We start from the raw sequence: 20,525 nt of genomic DNA, 5'->3' as shown, positions 1-20,525 counted from the left end.
CCATATGCTTTGGTATATTATGTTTCCTTTTTTGTTTATCTCAAGATATTTTTTTTTTTTTTGACAAGATATTTTTTTGATTTCTGTTTTGATTTCTTTATTGGTTGTTCAGGAGCACATTGTTTCATCTACATATATTTTTGAATTTTTCAGTTTTCTTCTTCAGATTTCTAGTTTAATATCATTGAGGTCAGAAAAAATGCTTGATATGATTTCAGTTTTAATTTATTAAGACTTATTTTGTGGCCTAACATGATCTATCCTAGATAATGTTCTATGGATTCTTGAGAAGAATGTTTATTCTGGTACTGTTGAATGGAATGTTCTATAAATATCTGTTAAGTCCATCTGCTCTAATGTGTAGTATAAGTCTAATGTTTTTTCTTAGTGGTTATTTCTGTATGGGTGATCTATACATTGTTGAGAGTGGGGTATTGAAGTTCCTTGCTATTAATATATTGCTGTGTAATTTTCCCTTCAGATTTGTTAGTATTTGCTTTATATATTTAGGTACTCCTATGTTGGGGGTATAAGTATTTACAATTGTTATATCCTCTTGGTGAGTTGACATTGTATATAGTGACCTTGGTTTTCTCTTCTTACAGCCTTTGACTTAGAGTCTATTTAGTATGATATGAGAATAGCTATTCTTGCTTTGTTTTGGTTTTCATTTGCATGGAATATCTTTTTCCATTCCTTTGCTTTCATTCTGTGGGCATTTTTAAAGCTTAGGTGAGTCTCATAGGCAATAGGTAGTTGGGTCTTTTTTTCTTAATCCATCTAGCCAGTTTTTATGGCAGCCACCTGAGGGACAGGCCGCAATATCACCTAGCTTTTTTTTTTTTTTTGGCCAGGCCACGTGGCATGTAGAATCTTTGTTCCCCAGCCAGGGATCAAACCCATGCCTCCTGCATTGGAAGTGTGGAGTCTTAACCACTGGACAGCCAGGGAAGTCTGCTCACCTAGATTTTGATTGGAGAATTTAGTCCATTTACATTTAAAGTAATTATTGATAAGTATGGACTTATTATTGCCATTTTGTTAATTGTTTTCTGGCTGTTTTGTAATTCCTTTTTCCTTTCCTCCTCTCTTGCTCTGTTTCTTTGTGATTTGATGATTTTTTGGAGTAGTAGTATGCTTTGATTCCTTTCTCTTTATCTTTTGTGTATTTAGTATAGGCTTTTGCTTTGTGGTTACCATGAAGCTTACATAAAACATCTTTTATGTACAACAGTCTATTTTAAGCTGATAATAACAAATGCATACCAATGCTCCCCCACCCCTACATACTCTGTTTCTGATGTCACAATTTGCATCTTTTTACATTGTGTATCCAATAACAAATTATTGTTGTTGTAGTTATTTTCATATTTTTGTCTTTTAACCTTTATTCTAGAGTTTTAAGTGATTTACCCATCACCATTACAACTTTAGAGTATTCTGAATTTAACTCTATATTTACACTTATTGGTGAATTTTTTACTTTCATATGTTTTTCTTCTTCTAATTAACATCCTTTCATTACAGCTTGAAGAACACTCTTTAACATTTCTTAAAAGATTGGTCTAGTAATGATGAACTCTTTTAGCTTTGTTTGCCTGGGAAACTCCTTATTTCTCATTTAATTCTGAGAAACCAATTAGCTGGGTAGAATATTCTTGGTGGTTTTTTTATTTCAGCACTTTGAATACATCATTGCACACCCTTCTGGCCTCCAAGGTTTCTGCTGAAATATTTGCTGATAGTGTTATGGGGTTTCCCTTGTACATAACTTTCTTTCTCACACTGCTTTTAAGATTCTCTCCTAGTCTTTAGCATTTGAAAGTTTAATTATAATGTATCTTTGTGTGGGTCTCTTTGGATTCTTTTTTTTTTTTTTAACATCTTTATTGGGGTATAATTGCTTTACAATGGTGTGTTAGTTTCTGCTTTATAACAAAGTGTATCAGTTATACATATACATATGTTCCCATATGTCTTCCCTCTTGCGTCTCCCTCCCTCCCACCCTCCCTATCCCACCCCTCCAGGCTGTCACAAAGCACCGAGCCAATATCCCTGTGCCATGCGGCTGCTTCCCAATAGCTATCTACCTTACGTTTGTTAGTGTTTTTTTTTTTTTTTTTTTTTTGATATTTTCTGAGATTCCTGGATCTGGATGTGTCTTTTTTTCCCTACATTAGGGAAATCTTCAGCCATTATTTCTTTGAATAAGCCTTCTGCTCCTTTCTCTCGATATTGTCTTTCTGAGACCTCTATAACACGTATATTGGTTTGTTTACTAGTATACCATAAGTTCCTAAAGCTATTTGCACTTTTTAATTCTGTCTTTTGACTTACCTGAGTGGATGACTTCCACTGCACTGTGTTCAATTTTGCTGATTCTTTCTTTCACTTGTTCTAGTCTACTGTTGAACCTTTCTACTGAAATTTTTCATTTGGCTATATTCTTTAGCTCTGTGATTTCTGTTTGGTACTTGTAAAATTTTTCCTGTGTCTTGGTTAAAATTCTCATTTTGTTCCTACATTTCTCTCCTGTCTTTGATGAGCATCTTTATGACCATTATTTTGAACACTCTGTCAGGGAAATCACTTATCTTCATTTTAATAAGATCTGTTTCTGGTTATTTTGTTGTTTTGTTTCAAATATTTTCCTGTGTTTCTTCATTTTTCTTGACTCTCTGTGTTGTTTCTGTGCATTAGGCAAAAGAGCAATCTCTCCCAGTCTTTTTTTTTTTTTTTTTTTTTGCGGTACGCGGGCCTGTCACTGTTGTGGCCTCTCCCGTTGTGGAGCACAGGTTCCGGACATGCAGGCTCAGCTGCCATGGCTCACGGGGCCAGCCACTCCACGGCATCTGGGATCTTCCCAGACCGGGGCATGAACCTGTGTCACCTGCATCAGCAGGCAGACTCTCAACCACTGCGCCACCAGGGAAGCCCCAACCTCTCCCAGTCTTGACAGAATTGTCTCATGTAGGAGATGAACCTTGTTGATCAGCCCAGCCCAGTCTCCCATTTGTCAATCCAGCCTTTGTGATTGTCCACGCCGCCTTTGTTCTTAGCGGCTCCCAGTAGTTTTGGGTGTGCCAAGACCTATTTGTGTCCCAAAGGAAGTTCACAGTTAGCACCTAGATGCTGACTGAATAGAAGCTTGTCCTTCAGGCAGCAGCTGGGAAAGTCTGTGATTGAGTGTCTTTCAGGAATGAACTGAGAGGTGGACATTTTTGACTGCTCCCTCTGTTGTGGGCATGGATGTATAGACATGAAGTGGGGGCGCTCCTGCACCCATTAAGAACTATTTCTTTGTTGGCTAAAGTCATGTGGGACTTGTGAATGCAAGTCCCCTTTGTTGGTAGAGCTAGGTGATATTGGGGCCTGTCCCTCAGGTGGCTGCCATAAAAGCTGGGGCACTAGATGTGGGTAGAAGATGCTTCCTGGGTAATACTGGTAGCCTGGTTTTATTATTGGAGTGGGCTAGAGGGAGAAGGCTGAGTGTCAGTGTTTTTTTAAATTGAAGTGAAGTTGATGTACAATATTATGTATTATATTATAAAAATTACAGGTATACGATATGATAATACACAATTTTTAAAGATTATACTCTATTTATAATTATTATAAAATACTGGCTACATCCCCTTTGTTGTACAATATATCCTTGTAGCTTATTTTATACACAATAGTTTGTATCTCTTAATCCCTTACCTCTCTATTGCCCCTCCCTAGTTTCTTCTCCTCACTGGTAACCACTAGTTTGTTCTTTATATCTGTGAGTCTGCTTCTTTTTTGTTATATTCACTAGTTTGTTGTATTTTTAGATCTTACATATAAGTGATATCATTACAGTATTTGTCTTTCTCTGTCTTACTTATTTCACTTAGCACGGTAGCTTCCAAGTCCCTTGATGTTGTTGCAAATGGCAAAATTTCCTTCTTTTTTATGGCTGAGAAATATTCCACTGTATGTGTACGTGTATGTATATATGTATATACACATTTCTCTATCTCCCTATTTCTCTCTATATCTATCTATGTATCTCACATCTTCTTTATCCATTCATCTGTTGATGGACACTTAGGTTGCTTTTGTATCTTGGCAAAGGTAAATAATGCTGCTATGAACATTGGGGTGCATGCATCTTTTGAATTAGGGTTTTTGGTTTTTTGGATATATACCCAGGAGTGGGATTGCTCGGTTAGATGGTAATTCTATTGTTAATGTTTTGAGAAACCTCCATACTGTTTTTCACAGTGGCTGTGCCAATTTACATTCCCACCAACAGTGTACAAGTGTTCACTTTTCTTTTTTTTTTTTGAGATGTAATTGACATATTAGCTTCAGATCTACAACAAAACGATTCAATATTTGTATATACTGTGAATCACCACAATAAGTCTAGTTAATATCCATCAACACATACAGTTAAATTTTTTTCTTTTGATGAGAACACTTAAGATCTACTCTCTTAGCAACTTTCAAATATACAGTACAGTATTAACTATAGTCACCATGCTGTACATTACATCCCCATGACGTTTATTTTATAACTTGAGGATTGTGCCTTTTGACACCCTTCACCCATTTCACCCCTACCCTCTCTCCCAACTCTGGCAACCACCAATCTATTCTCTGTATCTGTGAGTTTGGTTTGTTCTTGTTGTTTTAGATTCCACATATGAGATCGTATGGTATTTGTCTTTGTCTGACTTATTTCACTCAGCATAATGTCCTCAAGTTGTTGCAAATGGCAAGATTTTCTTTTTTATGGCTGAACTGTATACACACACACACATTTTCTTTATCCATTCATCTATTGATGGACACTTAGGTTGCTTTCATGTGTTGGCTATTGTAAATAATGCTTCAGTGAACAGGGGTGGGAGGAGCATTGCGGGCTGATGCAGATATCTTTCTGAGTTCGTGTTTTTGTTCCCTTTGGATAAATGCCAAGGAATGGAATTGCCGGATCATGTTCTATTTTTTGAGGAATCTCAATACTGTTTTCCCATAATGACTGTACCTATTTACATTCCCACCGACAGTGTACAAGCATTCCCTTTTCGCCACATCCTTACCAACACTTATTTATTGTCTTTTTGATAATTGCCATTCTAACAGGTGTGAGGTAATATCTCCTTGTGGTTTTAATTTGCTTTTCCCTGATGATTGGTGACGTAGAGCTCCTTTTCATGTACCTAATAACCATCTGTATGTCTTCTTTGGAAAAATGTCTATGCAGATCCTCTGCCCATTTTTTAATCTTTTTCTTTTTTTTCCTTTTGAGTTGTATAAGTTGTTTATACATCTTGGATATTAACCCCCTATCAGATAAGTGATTTTGCAGATATTTTCTCCCATTTGGTAGGTAGGTTGCCTTTTCATTTTGTTGATGGTTTTCTTTGCTGTGCAGAAGCTTTTTAATTTAATGTAGCCTCACTTTTTTTTTAACATCTTTATTGGAGTATAATTGCTTTACAATGGTGTGTTAGTTTCTGCTTTACAACAAAATTAATCAGTTATATATATACATCTGTTCCCATATCTCTTCCCTCTTGCATCTCCCTCCCTCCCACCCTCCCTATCCCACTCATTCACTTTTCTGCACATCCTCGCCAACATTCATTATTTGTGTTATTTTTGATTATAGGCATTCTGAAGGTGTGAGGTGATATATCATTTTGTTTTTGATTTGCAGTTCCCTGATGATTAGTGTTGTTGAGCATCTTTTCATGTGCCTGTTGGACATCTGCATGTCCTCTTTGGAAAAATGTCTGTTCAGGTGTTCTGACCATTTATTGTTGTTGTTTGCTGTTTAGATGTTGAGTGGTATAAGCTGTTCATGTATGTTGGATATTAACCCCTTATTGGTCACATCATTTGCAAATATTTTCTCCCATTATGTAGGTTGTCTTTTCGTTTTGTTAATGGTTTACTTTGCTCTGCAAAAGCTTTTAAGGTTGATTAGGTTTCATTTGTTTATTTTTGCTTTTATTTCCTTTGCTTTAGGAGACAGATCCTAAAAATATTGCCCAGATTTATGTCAAAGAGTGTTCTGCCTATGTTTTCCTCTAGTAATTTTGTGGTTGCCTCTTACATTTAGGTCTTTAATACATTTTGAGTTTATTTTTGTATATGATGTTAGAGAATGTTTTAATATCATTCTTTTACATGTAGCTGTCCTGTTTTCCCAATACCACTTATTGAAGAGACTGTCATTTCTCCACTGTGTATTTTTCCCTCCTTTGTCATAGATTAATTGGCTATAAGTGTTTGGTTTCTTTCTGGGCTCTGTTTTGTTCCATTGATCTATATGTTTGTTTTTGTGCCAGTACCATGCTGTTTTGATTATTGTAGCTTTTAGTATAGTCTGAAGTCAGGGAGCATGATTCCTCCAGCTCTGTCCTTTTTAAAAAATTTTTTCATTTATGAATGTCTTTTTTTTTTTTACATCTTTATTGGAGTATAATTGCTCCACAATGGTGTGCTAGTTTCTGCTTTATAACAAAGTGAATCAGTTATACATATTCATATGTTCCCATATCTCTTCGCTCTTACATCTCCCTCCTTCCCACCCTCCCTATCCCAACCCTCCAGGCAGTCACAAAGCACCTAGCTGATCTCCCTGTGCTATGCAGCTGCTTCCCACTAGCTATCTGTTTTATGTTTGGTAGTGTATATATGTCCATGCCACTCCCTCACTTTGTCACAGCTTGCCCTGCCCCCTCCCCATATCCTCAAGTCCATTCTCTAGTAGGTCTGTGTCTTTATTCCTGTCTTACCCCTAGATTCTTCATGACATTTTTTTCTTAAATTCTGTATACATGTGTTAGCATATGGTATTTGTCTTTCTCTTTCTGACTTACTTCACTCTGTATGACAGACTCTAGGTCCATCCACCTCATTACAAATAGCTCAATTTTGTTTCTTTTTATGGCTGAGTAATATTCCATTGTATATATGTGCCACATGTTCTTTATCCATTCATCCGATGATGGACACTTAGGTTGTTTCCATATCCTGGCTATTGTAAATAGAGCTGCAATGAACATTTTGGTACATGACTCTTGCTGAATTATGGTTCTCTCAGGGTATATGCCGAGTAGTGGGATTGCTGGGTCATATGGTAGTCCTATTTGTAGTATTATAAGGAACCTCCATACTGTCCTCCATAGTGGCTGTACCAATTCACATTCCCACCAGCAGTGCAAGTGTTTCCTTTTCTCCACACCCTCTCCAGCATTTATTGTTTCTACATTTTTTGATGATGGCCATTCTGACTGGTTTGAGATGATATCTCATTGTAGTTTTGATTTGCATTTCTCTAATGATTAATGATGTTGAGCATTCTTTCATGTGTTTGTTGGCAATCTGTATAACTTCTTTGGAGGAATGTCTATTTAGTTCTTCTGCCCATTTTGAATTGGGTTGTTTGTTTTTTTGTTATTGAGGTGCATGAGCTGCTTGTAGATTTTGAAGATGAATCCTTTGTCAGTTGCTTCCTTTTCAAATACGTTCTCCCATTCTGAGGGCTGTCTTTTGGTCTTGTTTATGCTTTCCTTTGCTGTGCAAAAGCTTTGAAGTTTCATTAGGTCCCATTTGTTTATTTTTGTTTTTATTTCCATTACTCTAGGAAGTGGGTCAAAAAGGATCTTGCTGTGACTTATGTCATAGAGTGTTCTGCCTATGTTTTCCTCTAAGAGTTTCATAGTTTCTGGCCTTACATTTAGGTCTTTAATCCATTTTGAGTTTATTTTTGTGTATGGTGTTAGGGAATGATCTCATCTCATACTTTTACATGTATCTGTCCAGTTTTCCCAGCACCACTTATTGAAGAGGCTGTCCTTTCTCCACTGTACATTCCTGCCTCCTTTATCAAAGATAAGGTGACCATATGTGCGTGGGTTTATCTCTGGGCTTTCTATCCTGTTCCATTGATCTGTATTTCTGTTTTTGTGCCAGTACCATACTGTCTTGATTACTGTACCTTTGTACTATAGTCTGAAGTCAGGGAGCCTGATTCCTCCAGCTCCATTTTTCGTTCTCACGATTGCCTTGGCTATTTGGAGTCTTTTGTGTTTCCATACAAATTGTGAAATTTTTTGTTCTCATCCTGTGAAAAATGCCAGTGGTAGTTTGATAGGGATTACATTGAATCTGTAGATCGCTTTGGGTAGTAGAGTCATTTTCACAATGTTGATTCTTCCAATCCAAGAACATGGTATATGTCTCCATCTATTTGTATCATCTTTAATTTCTTTCATTGGTGTCTTATAATTTTCTGCATACAGGTCTTTTGTCTCCTTAGGTAGGTTTATTCCTAGATATTTTATCCTTTTTGTTGCAGTGGTAAATGTGAGTGTTTTCTTGATTTCACTTTCAGATTTCTCATCATTAGAGTATGTAATGCCAGAGATTTCTGTGCATTAATTTTGTATCCTGCTACTTTACCAAATTCATTGATTAGCTCTAGTAGTTTTCTGGTAGCATGTTTAGGATTCTCTATGTATAGTATCATGTAATCTGCAAACAGTGAAAGCTTTACTTCTTCTTTTCCGATTTGGATTCCTTTTATTTCCTTTTCTTCTCTGATTGCTGTGGCTAAAACTTCCAAAACTGTGTTGAATAAGAGTGCTGAGAGTGGGCAGCCTTGTCTTGTTCCTGATATTAGTGGAAATGCTTTCAGTTTTTCACCAATGAGAACAGTGTTGGCTGTGGTTTGTCATATATGGCCTTTATTATGTTGAGGAAAGTTCCCTCTATGCCTACTTTCTGCAGAGTTTTTATCATAAATGGGTGTTGAATTTTGTCGAAAGCTTTCTCTGCATCTATTGAGATGACCATATGGTTTTTCTCCCTCAATTTGTTAATATGGTGTATCACGTTGATTGATTTGCATATATTGAAGAATCCTTGCATTCCTGGAATAAACCCCACTGATCATGGTGTATGATCCTTTTAATGTGCTGTTGGATTCTGTTTGGTAGTATTTTGTTGAGGATTTTTGAATCTATGTTTATCAGTGATATTGGCCTCTAGTTTTCTTTCTTTGTGACATCCTTTCCTGGTTTTGGTATCAGGGTGATGGTGGCCTCGTAGAATAAGTTTGGGAGTGTTCCTCCCTCTGCTATATTTTGGAAGAGTCTGAGAAGGATAGATGTTAGCTCTTCACTAAATGTTCGATAGAATTCACCTGTGAAGCCATCTGGTCCTGGGCTTTTGTTTGTTGGAAGATTTTTTTTTTTTTTGCGGTACCCGGGCCTCTCACTGCTGTGGCCTCTCCCGTCATGGAGCACAGGCTCTGGACGTGCAGGCTCAGCGGCCATGGCTCATGGGCCCACGCTCCGCGGCATGTGGGATCTTCCCGGACCGGGGCACAAACCCGTGTCCCGTGCATCGGCAGGCAGACTCTCAACTGCTGCACCAGCAGGGAAGCCCCTGTTGGAAGATTTTTAATCACAGTTTCAATTCCAGTGCTTGTGATTGGTCTGTTTATATTTTCTATATCTTCCTGATTCAGTCTTGGCAGGTTGTGCATTTCTAAGAATTTGTTCATTTCTTCCAGGTTGTCCATTTTATTGCCATAGAGTTGCTTGTAGTAATCTCTCATGATCTTTTGTATTTCTCCAGTGTCAGTTGTTACTTCTCCGTTTTCATTTCTAATTCTATTGATCTGAGTCTTTTCCCTTTTTTTCTTGATGAGTCTGGCTAATGGTTTATTAATTTTGTTTATCTTCTCAAAGAACAGCTTTTAGTTTTATTGATCTTGGCTATTGTTTCCTTCATTTATTTTTCATTTATTTCTCATATGATTTTTACGATTTCTTTCCTTCTGCTAACTTTGTTTTTTTTTTGTTGTTGTTCTTCTTTCTCTAATTGCTTTAGGTGCAAGCTTATGTTGTTTATTCGAGATGTTTCCTGTTTCTTAAGGTAGGATTGTATCGCTATAAACTTCCCTCTTAGAACTGCTTTTGCTGCATCCCATAGGTTTTGGGTTGTCGTGTCTCCATTGTCATTTGTTTCTAGGTATTTTTTGATTTCCTCTTTGAGTTCTTCAGTGATCACTTCGTTATTAAGTAGTGTATTGTTTAGCTTCCATGTGTTTGTATTTTTTACAGATCCTTTTCTGTAATATATAGCCTCATAGCATTGTGGTTGGAAAAGATACCTGATACAATTTCAGTTTTCTTAAATTTACCAAGGCTTGATTTGTGACCCAAGATATGATCTGTCCTGGAGAATGATCCATGAGCACTTGAGAAAAATGTGTATTCTGTTCTTTTTGGATGGAATGTCGTATAAATTAAGTGCATCTTTTTTAATGTATCATTTAAAGCTTGTGTTTCCTTATTTATTTTCATTTTGGATGATCTGTCCATTGGTGAAAGTAGGCTTGTTAAAGTCCCCTACTATGAATGTGTTACTCTTGATTTCCCTTTTTTTTTTACTTTATTATTATTATTTTTGGTTTCCCCTTTTATGGCTGTTACTATTTGCCTTATGTATTGAGGTGCTGCTATGTTGGGTGCATAAATATTTACAATTGTTATATTTTCTTCTTGGATCGATCCCTTGATCATTATATAGTGTCCTTCTTTGTCTCTTCTAATAGTCTTTATTTTAATGTCTATTTTGTGTGATATGAGAATTGCTACTCCAGCTTTCCTTTGGTTTCCATTTGCATGGAATATCTTTTTTCCATCCCCTCACTTTCAGTCTGTATGTGTCTCGAGGTCTGAAGTGGGTCTCTCGTAGACAGTATATATATGGGTCTTGTTTTTATGTCCATTCTATATATCTATATAGCTAGTCTGTGTCTTTTGGTGGGAGCATTTAATCCATTTACATTTAAGGTAATTATCGATATGTATGTTCCTCTTCCCATTTTCTTAATTGTTTATTAATTGTTATTATAGTTGATTTCCTACTCTTGTGTTTCTTGCCTAGAGAAGATCCTTTAACATTTGTTGTAAAGCTGGTTTGGTGGTGCTGAACTCTCTTAGCTTTTGCTTGTCTGTAAAGGTCCATGCTTTTAGCCGTGGCTCGCACCCCTCTCTGGGGTCTGCGTTTTTAGCCGCAGCTCGCGCTCGTCTCTGGGGTCCGCGTTTTTAGCCGCGGCTCGCGCCCATCTCTGGAGTACCTTTAAGCAGCGCTCTTAAACCCCTCTCCTCGCGCACCAGGAAACAAATAGGGAAGAAAAAGTCTCTTGCGTCTTCGGCAGCTCCAGACTTTTTCCCAGACTCCCTCCCTGCTAGCCGTGGTGCGCTAACCCCTTCAGGCTGTGTTCACGCCACCAATCCTCTCCCTGCGCTCCCACCGAAGCCCGACCCTCAGCTCCCAGCCCCGCCCGCCCCGGCTGGTGAGCAGACAAGGCTGGTGAGTGCTGGTCGTCACCGATCTTATTTGCGGAAATCTCTCTGCTTTGACCTCTACACCCCTGTTGCTGTGGTCTCCTCCGTGGCCCCGAAGCTCCCCCCCCCGCCACCTGCAGCCTCTGCCCGCGAAGGGCCTTCTAGTGTGTGGAAACCTTTCCTCCTTCACGGCTCCCTCCCACTGGTGCAGGTCCCGTCCCTGTTCGTTTGTCTCTGTTTAATCTTTTTTCTTTTGCCCTACCCAGGTACATGGGGAGTTTCTTGACTTTTGGGAGGTCTGAGGTCTTCTGCTAGCATTCAGTAGGTGTTTTTTGGGTGTTCCACGTGTAAATGTATTTCTGATGTATCTCGACCTTTTTTCCAGCCTTCTCTTTGGATTCATGGTGCATGTGTCTCTATTCATTTCTGGAGGCTTAAAGTCCAAGATCCAGGTGTGGGCAGGACTAGTTTCATTCTGAGGCCCCTCTCCTTGGCTTGCAGATGGCTGCCTTCCCCCTGTGTCCTCATATGATCATCCCTCTGTGTCAGCTCTGTTCTTCTTCTCCAGATTGTTTCAGCTATTTGGGCTTGTTTGTTTTTCCGTACAAATCTTAAAATTATTCTAGTTTTGTGAAAAATGCCATTGGTAGTTTGATAGGGATTGCATTGTATCTGCTGATTGTGTTGGGTATTATGGTTATTTTAACAATATTAATTCTTCCAATCCAAGAATAAAGTATAACTTTCCATCTTTTACAGTATGCAGGTAAAGCTCTTTCAGGGAACAATTGGGAGATGGGTAATTTTGCTTTCTCCTTCTCACTGAGCCTAGGGGATAGCCAGCTAGGAATTGCTCCTTTGTTTTCTATGGTCCTGTGGAACTTGTGAATGGAACCCCCTTTAACTATAAGACTGATGGTCTGCTGACCCATTTCTCGGGCAGAAGCTATGAAATCTTGGGTGTAGGCATGTGTACAAGGCCATTCCAGGGAGATACTAGGAAATTAGAGCCATCTGGAGTGGGGAGGAGTGGTGTCCACTTCCCCATTCTCTGGGGAGGATCACAGCCAGCCCCTAGTGCCTGCTAAGTTAGAAGACTGGCCTTTAGGCGGCAGCTTTTTAAGTATGCAGATACTCTTTCAGGGGAAAACTGTGAGGTGTACAATTTTGCCTGTTCCCTCTATGCTGATTGCTGGAATGATAGCCTTGGTGAGTGCTTACGTGCTTATTAAGAATTGTTTCTTTTTTTGCTATACTGTTGTAAGTCTTGTGGATACAAGCTCCATTGGTTTTTAGAGCAAGGGATTTTGTGAGCTTGTCCCTCTAGTGGGTCTTAGCAGTTGGTGTGCTAGATATGGAGTCCAAGCCCTTTGGTTTTCAGGGAGAAGCTAGAAGTTGAGACTTCTCTCCTGATTGTAAGGCACTGTGCTGTGGGTGGAGTTGATGCCAAGAGTGTGGAAAGAACAGCCTTTCCTACCTGTTTTGATGTGCGTATTTTCTCATTTGTCCTACTTGTAGGAGTTGTTCAGCTAGTTTCTGGGTCCCTTTCAGAGTAAATTGCTCCACGTGTAGCTGTACATTTGGTATGTCTGTATGAGGAGGGGAGCTCCTTCGTCACCATCTTGTTGACTCCCAATTCCTAAAGTTTTGTATCTTGCTTTTCAGTCAAAATATTTCCCTTTGCTCTAATACTGTTTTTTGAAACTTGAAGTACTTTCTTTAATAAGAATTTAATCTTCCAAATTTTCTTAGATTTGGGTAGGATGCCCCATGTTAATGAGAGTAAAAATATTTTTTCCTGTCAAAACTTCCTGAGGTGTGGGAACAATATTCTAGGGTTGCATTTCAATCTTGTGCTGACTTACTCTTGCAAGTAAGGATTGCTTAACTCTAAAACTGAACTAAGTTAAGATCATACAATTATGAAAAATCAGAGAAACTTTTATTAGCTACACAAATTTCGTTAGCTATACAAATATATGTCCTTCATTGTTTCCTTTTATTCTTCAAAGATATTTTATGGTATGGATTTCTAATTTTCATTATGATCAGTGAATATATTCTATGTTATTTGAGAGATTTTTAAAGATTTTGGCCTGGTATATGGTTTATCTTGGTGAATATGCCATAGACACTTAAAATGTGCATTCATTCTAAAGTTGTTGGCTATAGTGTTTTATAAATGCCCATTAGGTTTAAATGGTTAATATATATTGTTCATATCTTCTATGATTGATATTGTGTTTTGGTCTATAAATTACTGAAAAAGTAGAGTTTAAAGTCACCAACTATGATTGTGGATTTGTCTGTTACTCCCCTTATTTCTGTCAGTTTCATTTCATGTAATCTGAAACTTTGTTATTAGTCATATAAATTTTTATGATGATTATGTCTCCCGTATAAATTGACCCTCTTATATTATGAAATGTCTCTATCTCTGGTAATACATTAACTTGAAGTTTACTGTATCAGAAATTAATATAACTACTCTAGGTTTCATATGCTTTCTGTTAGTATGGTGTATCTTTTCATCTTTTCTTCCTTTTAACCTATATCTTTATGTATAAAATATTGTCATTAGATGGCATATAGTTGGGTTATGTTTAACTGTTAACAGTTGGAGTGTTTATTCAATGTTCACCTAATATAATTATTGAAAAAGCGGATTTAAGTCCACCTCTTTTATTGTTTTTTTCTTTGTAAGTGTGTACTCCTTATCAGTGTCTATCTTCTGTTTTTTGTTCTTCCCTTCTTCTCTGTCTTGCTTTTGATTGTTTCATTTTTTTTTTCCAGAATTCCATTTTCCTTTACTTTTTTTTTTTTTTTTGCAGTACGCGGGCCTCTCACCGCTGTGGCCTCTCCCGTTGTGGAGCACAGGCTCTGGACGCGCAGGCTCAGTGGCCATGGTTCATGGGCCCAGCCGCTCTGCGGCATGTGGGATCTTCCCGGACAGGGGCACGAACCCGTGTCCCTTGCATCAGCAGGCGCACTCTCAACCACTGCGCCACCAGGGAAGCCCTCCTTTAATTTTTTAACTCTACCTTTTTGTAGTTTTTTAGTGGTTTTCTAGTGATTGCAATATGCATGTTTAGTTATTTCACTCTTTAAGACCATTAAATCACTTCACATAAACAGAAGAATCTTGGAAACATACATACCTATTTACTTAGTCTCTGCCCCCTGTTATGCTAGAGGTGTCATATATATTATATCTATATCTACTCTAAACCATATAGCCAATGGAATAATTGTTTTAAATAGGTATATTTATTTTTAAGAATTTAAGAGGGAAAATATTTCATAATTACCCACATATTAACCAGTTTTAAAGCTTTTCATTCTATTCGGAAGACCCATGTTTCCTTCTGTTATCATTATTTATCTTCCCAAAGAGGTTTCTTTAGCACCAGTTGTACTGGTGATAATTTTTCTTCGTTTTCTTTTATCTGACAGTGTCTTTTTTTTAGTCCTCTTTATTGAGGAATATAGTTACTGAATATAGAATTATTAACATTTTCCCCTAGTACTTTAAAGATAATATTCCATGGTTTTCTCTGCTTCATTGAAATAAAATCCATTTTATTAGTTGGTATAGAAAATAGTTGAAGCAAAAGTTTAGGCTAGCAAAGCAGGATGTGATAGATACTTTGTTATGAAGAGTTCTTAACTAAACAGTTTGTTTTTATGTGTTGCTCTCTGTGTCTCTTGACAGTTTTGAAAAATGAGCTCCCTTTGACAGGGAGTTGGTTTTATTTATATTCTTGTCTTACCCAGAAAGTCATACAGAAAATAATCATTCCACACTTTTAAATGGCTAGTTTTGCTTTCGTGGTATTTACAATAAAATAATAAGTTAGTTAGAGAGTAAATGGATGACTCTAAGAGAAAAAGCAAGGTAAAAAGATTGGAGTGAATTGATGTTAGAAATATTTCATTTAATTAATTGATAATATTACCATTTGGTCAAGGCATAGAAATACGGAATAGTTTGTGAATTGTGCTGTGATGTAAACATTTGGTATGAGTTCTCTTAAAACAGAATTGATCCATCTCTTGAAATAACTCTCTTTATTGAAGATAAGTGGGACATGGGTACGTCACAACCTCTGAATTTAGGGAGGATGAAATTAACCTTTGAATTGTATGTTTTTGATTTGAATGGCATATTTTTTTGCTTTCACATGATTCCCACATGTGAACTTCCATGACAATCATACAGGAAAGAGGAAGCTGTTGTAGTTTTTGCAATGTACATTGTCACCAAAACATACTACCATCCTTGATCTTACGAGAAATTTAGAAATAATATTCCAATAGACATATAAGATAAATAAGTTTCTGTGGAAGCAGAAGTGCTCAGTTTTGAGAAGCACTTTGGTGTTGTAATGTCTTATGTTAATGATTCTCAAATTCTGCGCCATTCTACTTTATCATCTATCTGTCTGTCTATCACTTTATCTTCTGTATTTATCTGTATATCTCTGCCTATCATCTGCCTATTAACTTAATAGATAAGTTATCATTCAAGTTCAGTCACCCATCTTATAAACGATCTTTTGTGTATCATCAATTTATCTATCTCTCCATCCATGCCTTTATTAGGTATAATAGGCAGAAGAGCATGGCAATAGAAAAACAAGGGGTTTACCTCCCATGTGAAAGGACAGTGATAACAGTGGTCTCTGAAGTGATGATGTATAAGGAGAAAACAAGAAGAGAACATGAGGACTGAGGACCAGTAACTCAGGGACCCATCTAGCAGGAACTCTGGACTTACTACTATGCTCACATTTGAAAAATCAAAATAGAGTTGCCTATATTCTGTGTCAGCTTACGTGAGAAAATTTCATCTAAATATGATAGCTCTGCCTTTTCAGTCCACCTATGCTTCCATATTTTAAAACTCAGTTTTAATTACATGGAGCTATCACCTCAGTTTACTTTAAACTAGACCATGGATTGGTAAACCTTTTCTGTAAAAGGCCAAATAACAAATGATTTCAGCTTTTTAGGATTTATGAACTCTGTTACAGCTAATCTACTCTTCTATTGTAGTGTGAAAGCAGCTAAACACAATGTGCCATTGAATGAGTGTGGCTGTGTTCCAGTAATACTTTATTTACAACAGCAGGCTGTGGGCTTGAGTACCATATGCTGAACTAGAGCATTGGTTAAATCAGAACCTGGAAAATAATCGGATGAACCCCACTACATGGTAAAAAGATCTGAAAATTATTTCCCTATTTTATTTTCATGAAAATTATTTTAGTTCCTCTGCTAAATCTCACTCATAAGAGAGTGCTATAAATGAATACTACATGCCATCATAACCTAAACAATGTAAAACTGTATAAGTGACTGGAATGATATGAACCCCTTTCCAGTTGTAACCAATAAATTATATTTTTAAGTTGAGCATATTTCTCCCACATTCCATTTATAAAGTCCGCAAGGATTGTGTCCAAAATCTTGCCTGCCTTCTTTTCCCCTTCAGCACGTTTCAAGTCAAAATGTTATCTATCAGTTTTCTTGGTGGTATCCAGTCTCCTTAGGCATTGACTTCAGTCTATTTTGACATCATTTGAACAGTTTTTGTAATTGTTTCAACATCTCAGAATAGGATTTGTATCTTCCAAGGCTGTTATGTGACCTAGTTTGTAAAAATGTGGAAGATTCAACAGTATAAATAGCTAATGGATACAATCTTTAATCCAGTTAAACTGTGTTTTCCAAGTTTTCTTCATGTTATCTGTATTGGAGGGTTTAGAGGAGAGAAAAAGTATCTAAAATGCACTAACTTAAAATTAAATTGGGCTATTGCTTATTCTGCAGTCAACTGAAAATGTACCTGTATATTTACATATATGACCAGTTTAGTGTTAATATTCTATGAAAGGCTCACCCAAATCAATTAGAAAAAGACAAACATTCCAGTACAAAAGTGGGAAAACACATAAATGAGCAGTTCATAAAAGGTAAGTATTGTGAATGGCCAAGAACACATAAAAATATACTCAACCATATCTATCTTTATAATGAAATATTAAATATATATTAAATAATTATCAATCATTATACATATATAATGAAATAAATATATGGGTGTTTAAACACAGACAGAAACACACATAATTTATAATAATAAAATAAATCAACAGTTACTTTTTCACCTATTAGATTAACAGGCACATTTGTTAACAAAGTCTGGAGAATTTGGGACTCCTTGTGTGTTACAGTCTTTCCAATTGACAGTGGAAAAATATGTATTAGATGGAAATTAGCACATTTTGACTAACAATTTTATTTTTAGAAATTTACCTATAAGATATAATAGGGAGTGTTCAAATGTGTATATAAACTCAAGGGTACTCGTGACAGCCTAAGTTATACTTGTAAAATGATAAGTAATCTGTTTATCAAGTCATAATGCTAGGTAAATTAATGATGATTCATTTATCTAATTGAATTGTATTTAGTTATATATGGTAATGTATACTGAAATTAATTGATAAGAACATTCAGGTTTTTCAGAAGTTCATTTGTCCATAAGTTACTGAATATCAACTATGTTTGAGGCATTAATACTGTATTTCACTCACATAAAATGATATATATATGTGATTGTTTGGATATGGTCAATAAACCAATTTTACAGGAAGAATGTTCAAAAACTGTTGATGGTGAGTTTGGGTCATTATTTTACTATTATCTCTGTGTGTGTGTGTGTGTGTGTGTGTGTGGTGTAGTTTCAAATCTATATATTTCAATTATATATACCAATTATTGAATTCTTAGTATGTGTACTACCACATGCTGAGATAAATACTTTTTCATGGATTATCTCATTTAATGCTAATAATAACCATAATAACAGATTAAGATATTCATTCCTTTTTATAAGATAAGAAGATAGAGACTGAGTTTGAAACTAAATTTGATTGTACAAGTCATTCTGTTACTCACAACTTAAAAAAACCCACACAGTGTCACAGCCTTTGGTAGATGATAATTAAAAATAGTTATATTTTGCTAAATCTTCCCATGTTTGGGGAAAAGACGCACATTTCTGAGGTCATATTTGTTTTCTCTGTGTTGTTAAGGTCAGAGCCATGAGAATTCTCAAGTTTAGTTCTTTAGGCTAAAAAGTATGTGTTGAGATATTGTCAGAACAGGAGAAAAAGATGAATAGGACATTGGTTTGTGGAAAATTACGTGGTATAAATCTACACAGAATGACCTCTAAAAATATGGGGCACCAGTGCTTAGGTGGTGGGACAGTGTTCTTCAGCAGAAACCATTTCATAGCTAGAGAATGGGGCACAGATCAAAGTCCAAAGAGAAATGGCCAGTAAGTGGAGTATCAGTAAATGGAAGAAATCAACTTTGGATCAGACTTGGTGATAGGCAATACCAAGACAAATACTGTAGATAGCAGGGAAAGGACCAATGAAGATCTTTAGATAGCAGGGAAAAGACCAACGAAGATCTTGGAGTGAAGAAATAATCCCCAACCGATATAGATTCAAATGCCATAATCTCCTATTGGAATATTTTTCAAATTGTACTTTATGACCATATGGTCTGGATTATAAACTATCTACTTCATATGAATATGTGTTCCATAATCAATTCAATTTTCTCCAGTTATCTGTATTCATTCTAACACTTTTCTAAAGACAACACTGTGTCTTACAAGTATGGTTTATTAGTAATTCTCATCTGGTAGCTAAAATGTTGGCCAGAATGATAAGCAGAGTGAATTGTGACATAAGTTTTGCCTGACTGTGCCATAGCAGTGGCTAAGGTATGTTTAAAAATTTGGGTGGTTTATAGCAAGGTATGTGCTATACTATTCTAACTTTGCCTTTTTATCTTCTGGTATCTTGAGGGGAAATGGACCTACATAAGATATGCACAGTTGGGGCTCTGTAACGTTGAGAATACTGAAGGAGGAAGATAAGTACAGAAGGAAAAACCAGTCATATATGGGTAAGGCTGCATCTGTCAAAGAGGACTGCTGGACACTGAGCTGTTCACCCTTTGGTTTTGACTGGTACAATTTGGGGATGTTTGGACCTGGTAAATCTCTTTAAGGATGATAAAACTGATTAATGATGTTAAGATGTTTATAATATTATTAAACTAATATGTGAATCGGGCTTCCCTGGTGGCGCAGTGGTTGAGAGTCCGCCTGCCGATGCAGGGGACACGGGTTCGTGCCCCGGTCTGGGAAGATCCCACATGCCGTGGAGCGGCTAGGCCCGTGAGCCATGGCTGCTGGGCCTGCACGTCCGGAGCCTGTGCTCCGCAACGGGAGAGGCCACAGCAGTGAGAGGCCCACGTACAGCAAAAAAAAAAAAAAGGTTAAAAAAAAAAACAAACTAATATGTGAATGCATGAATGAATGAATAGGGTAGAAAGTAAAGTTCTTTACTACAGAAAGCTGCAAGGAACATTATAAGCATGACAGGATATAAGAACTCAACATTTGGCAATAATCATAATATTCAATAATTGTTTCAACCAGGAACATCAAAAGATGGTAGAACTTATTGGATAAAATTTGAAGAGCAACAGGATACTTTTTAAAATATTCATTTTAAAACATTTATTTAAGTATAGTTGATTTACAGCTATAAGACTTTAAGTCTGAAATTAGGTCAAAATGATTGTATAAAATAATATGTAAAAAGAAGAATATCTTGAAGCGTATGGCTTCAGGTGTACATACATGCTCAGGAAATATGAAAGTGTGGAATAAGTGCATGAATACTGTGATACCAATGAGTCTTATCCGTATCTGCATTTGAACCATTTCCAATAGAACAAGTCTTTTTACCCACAATTCACTTAGCATAATATTTTCAAGGTTCAGCCACCTTATGACATGTATCGGAACTCCATTTCTTTTTATGGATGAGTAATATTCCATTTATAGATATATCACATTTTGCTTATTCATTCATCAGTTAGTGGTTATTTGGGTTATTTCTACTCTTTGGCTATTTTGAATAATCTTGCTATAAATACCTGTGTAGAGATTTAGTTCTTTTAGGGATGAGAATATGGTAACTCTATGTTTAACATTTTGAGGAGTTGTCTGACCAGGACGTTAAGATCATACTTGTTTCATTTGAAGGTGTACAACTCTGTGCACCATGAATATCCTGTTGAGTATT

Source organism: Globicephala melas, chromosome 2, assembly GCF_963455315.2.
Source record: "Globicephala melas chromosome 2, mGloMel1.2, whole genome shotgun sequence".
NCBI classification, from domain to species: Eukaryota; Metazoa; Chordata; class Mammalia; order Artiodactyla; family Delphinidae; genus Globicephala; species Globicephala melas.
This window is presented reverse-complemented; position numbering follows the sequence as displayed.